The sequence below is a fragment of the Poecilia mexicana genome, unplaced genomic scaffold (assembly GCF_051168715.1).
Source record: "Poecilia mexicana isolate PSO_F unplaced genomic scaffold, ASM5116871v1 scaffold_18, whole genome shotgun sequence".
In the NCBI taxonomy this organism is placed as follows: Eukaryota; Metazoa; Chordata; class Actinopteri; order Cyprinodontiformes; family Poeciliidae; genus Poecilia; species Poecilia mexicana.
Genome location: NW_028263387.1, coordinates 12,826,764 through 12,831,513, shown reverse-complemented (window position 1 = coordinate 12,831,513; position 4,750 = coordinate 12,826,764).

Sequence of the window (4,750 nt, the reverse complement as noted above, 5' to 3'; positions counted from 1 at the left end):
GATACACGTGTGGCAGTTCATGCCTTGGCAAGTGATGTCGAAACAGCCGCACTGATTGGACAGGAGGAGACAGTAACCCCGCCCAAAACACACCCTTCTGTTTTTTGATTGGTCTGGATGGGCGGGGCTATCGGCACGAGGCTCCGCGGTCACGTTGCTCTGTGACTGGAACTGCAGTAAATTTCCAAACAACAGTGGAAACACGAGAGGACTGACCTCCTACCTTAGGAAGAGTTTACCGTAATACAAACCATAGCCTGGAACAGAAATATGAAGAAGACAACAGCAATACTACTGATACTACTACTACAACTACTGCTAAAATAACAACAACAACAACAACAACAATAATAATAATAATAATAATAATAATAATAATAAGAAGAAGAAGAAGAAGAAGAAGAAGAAGAAGAAGAAGAAGAAGAAGAAGAAGAAGAGCAACTACAATAACAATACAGACTATTAAAATAATTTTACTCATTTGCACGCATTGAGTACACTATTTCAAGAAAAAGAAGAACAGGAATTTAAAAAAGGACTAAGAGGAAATATTCTTTCTTTTTAAATCTGAATAAAGCTCAATCTGTATGGAAAACATTTGAAAAAATGAGCTGCATGTATTGTAAAATCTAATCATTGGCTGATTGGCTATATAATCCATGTATCACAAGTTGCAATTAAAGCTGTCCTTTTTATGTTAGGCAGCTGGAAAACTTTGAACAATGTTGTTTATTTATTTCGATGGCAATATTTTAAACCTTTTGCTTTTATTATTGTTCAAAATATAATTTTTATGTTAGCAAAATATTTGTTGAAAAAGAAACATAAAGGGTGTTTAGACTTTTTAGTGTTGTTATTATTATTGATAACTGTTGAAAAACTTCATATCAACCTTGGATCTTTTTATTGTATTTTACTTTTTAGCCTTAGTGTGTAATAATTTACTCTTTAACCATTTATTCCTATTAGAAATATTTTATTTTACATTTTGAATCTGTTTTATGGAGTTACTCAGCCAAAAAAATCAACAGCTTATTTCAATGTCATTAACTATTTTAACATCGCTGAATGGAAGAATCATTAATATCTTGCTGCAGACTAAGTAATCCTTCCATCAGAGCTGAGAACCACGAAGCGCTAATTACGATGCGGCTTTGCTTCCTTATTACGGCTGCGCCAAAGCTCCGGCATGCACATCTCAACGTGCTCCCATCATGACATCATGTGGCCCCCGCCCCTTACACGCCCTCATTCACCCATACACTTGGCCAATGGGAGGTTACTGAGACGCTGTAAACAGAGCAGATGTAGGACATTGAAAATGACCAAAAAAAAAACATTCTCTTGTGCATAAACATTCAGGGTTTTTTGTGTGTGACTCTTTAAATAGATATGTGTAAAGATTAACTAGTACTTTAAGTATGATATTTCGAATTAACCTCTGACACAGTAAAAACCTGAAACCTTTTCAGACGTGCTAATTTTCCTCTGAGGAGAAATGCCTTACTCTTATTTGGCAAGTGGAAGTTCGCACGTAGCTTCTTCAAGGTGACAGGTGTCTTAGGATTGAGATTCTAGGTTCAAGGTGATGTAGAAATGATTCAGTTTGTTTTGCTCCCCCCCCCCCCCTTTAGACATCTTTGTGTTCTTTTTGCTGTAAATATGAGGTCATGGGTTATAATCTTGGATAACCCATGACTTGTGACTGAAACTGGAAAGTGCATTTTTCTCCAGGATGGCTTGATTTCTTGCCAAAAAGCATGGTTTCCTGAACCAAAACAAAACACAGGAAACCCTCCGTGTTTCAGAAATGCCATGGTGTTCTTCTCCTTGAAAGCTCCATTTTCTTTTTTCTAGAGCTGATGTGTCTTCTTCGCCAATTAGCTTCAGTTTTATCTCATCGGTCCAAAGAATGTCCTTCGGAAGCTGTTGTGGAGTATCAACAGGAAATTTAGTGATTTTATCTTGTGTGTTTTTCTAACAGTTGTGGAGCTCAGATGGGTCTTCTTCCACGCAGGCTGTTGATTCAAAGTGTTTGTTCAGAAGCTTGACTTTGGAGCTCAGCTTGAATGGTTTTTGATTGTTCCCTTGGATCATTTTCTACCATCCACACTATCCTTCTGATCAACCTGAAGTCACATTTCCTCTTGAGTGCACATGGTGGGAAGGTACCTGCAGTAAACACTGAGCTTGGAATATGACGACGATGAAATGGTTACCATTGTCCGTTGGAGTATATATAATGCCATAATATTTTAGCATCTGTCTGCGAAATATCCACCAAATCACATATAGTTTCCTCTGCTTCAATCAAAGGCATGCAGATTTGCATGGACAAATCTGCATGTCGGATTATTTAAATGAGGCATTGTTTTAACGACCTGCAAGTTCCAACGATAGAATATGACAGTTGTTCAAATGACATCTGCAGAAAATGTCCAATGGAGGGCAGCATTGCAACATATTTTATCCACTGGATGGAAAACACTGATTTTGAATCAAATATTAAATTGGAAACGGCAACTAAAATGCTATGTTTGACTGGGAACTTTGATTCCCTAGCAAACCATAAGACAGAATAAAATTTTGGTTTTGGCTCTTAGAATTTTCTGTGTTTTGCAGGTTCACATCAAGAAGTCTGGGTGTCCCAGTCCTGTTGGGGATGCAGAGGGTGTGTGGTTGAGTCAGACTTGCTGCCCCTTCAAAGAGAACACTCAAACAGAGCACTTTTATAGAGTCATAAATGTAAGTAATGACTCTGTAAGTCTTTTTTTTTCCTGGAACAATAACATTTGCTTTGTGTACATGGATTTATTTTGTATGTTTTCATTTGCAATTTGTCTAAACAAACATAAAAAAGCAGCAAAATTGGTGTTGAAGTTGTTTGACAAAATCTTATTGTTACTATTAAGTGTTTTTTGTTTTTTATGTAATGTGGTTGTTATCGTAGTTGACCTTCATTAAAATCCTAAGAACCAGAGCTGCAAAACCAAATTAAGGTTTGCCGATAAATGTTGGGCATGTTGATATATCTGTGTTCTCACGTGTAAAATTAAAATGTGTGGACGCTGATTTAAGAGCCATATGATTAGTGGTAACATCGGGAAAACGGATTGTCCAAAGTTCTGTTGAAACAAGGAAGGGGTGCCCCTTTATTTCTGTGTAAGCACTCTGATGTGGGCAGGTCCTATCTTTCTGGACGTTCAGTTTTTGTTTGGAGTTTTATGGTGTCGAGCCTGACAGAGAACATGCACTTTTGATTGCGACTTTGCTAAAGGTCAGTGGCTAATCAGGGAGAAAGAAAAGACAACAGGTGCTCATTTGGGGAGAGGCCACTTTTAGCAGCAGCACAGCTTCAGTGAACAAAATTCATCAGAGGTAGTGAACTTAGTGCGCTTTGACTGCAGCACCAACAGAACACGTTTTGATCAATCCCCGCTTTCTGGACAGTTGTTCTGTGAATTTTTTCAAACTAAAAGCCACGTAAACACAGTGCGCTATTATTTAAATCGTGCCAGTGACTCAACATTTACAAGTTATTTCATCCACACCCTCAAACATTTAAAGCAACAGTAGAATGAAACAGCAGCACAGTGCCTGAGTTGCTATGTTTTCTTGCTTCCCGAGTGACTCATGCTGGTTCATCTGCAAGTCTGTTTGTTCCCCTGCCTGCACATAAGCAAGAACAGAATGATGTGCTGTGTTTGCTCGTTCTCTCAATAATTGTGCATTTCCCAACATGATTATCGGTGTACCTTCTGTGAAGATTTGTAAAAAAAAAAACAAAACAAAAAAAACAACAACTTTAAAATATATTCAAATTTTTTAGCAGTGGCATGATGTGACATAGGAATAAAGCCATCCTGGGGTTTAAATATGATGAGACAGATAGACCCATTTCTCTAGCCACTCCTCAAAATGGTAAGGGCATGTTAAGTTTTATAATGAAACAATTTTGTGTTTTTATTAAAAAAAAAAGAAAAAGGCCCATGTGCCTAAACACTTGCTTCCACAAGCCGCCACCTATTTCCACAAAGCTCCTTCATGGAATTACGGTCTCCAGCTGAGCTTCTTTTTGGTACAGAACCTCTGAAATGCACTATATATTTTCCCCACCAGCCAGTCTTTGTACAGATTACATTGCCTAACATTCTCACGCAATACTTTTGAGTTACCTCGCAGTTCCTTTTGCAACAAGTTTTGCATGAGAATTAAAATCTTTTGAGTTCCTTTGCAATCAGTTTTGCGTTTTCTCGCAAAGATGTACTAGTTGTTTGTGAGATGTCTGGAGTTTTATATCTTTTTCATTAGGATACAAATGTACCACACACTTACAAAATGCAAAAGCACAACAGGAGCTTTCCATCCCTTCTCTAAGACATAAACAGAAGCTTTCTGTAAGAAGGAAAGAAAGAAAAAATATATATCCAAGCTATTTGGACTATTTTTAAAGAATGCATAGATACCTATGAGGTTCTTTTAAGGCACATATGTCAGAGTCAAGGCCCGCGGGCCACATCCGGCCCGCGAGAAGGTTTTTTGCGGCCCCTGGGATGATCTTGATTTATTATTAGAACCGGCCCGCAGACCGCAGCAAGCCGGCACCCCGTCTGAAAAAAAATATCTTCCTTATTTGAACTGTAAGTAGTTCTTTAAATGTTCTGTGAGATGATGTACTTACCCATGTATCCATAACAACCGGAACTTTCAATATCCACCAAGTTATTGCCGAAATATACCGTCTATTAAA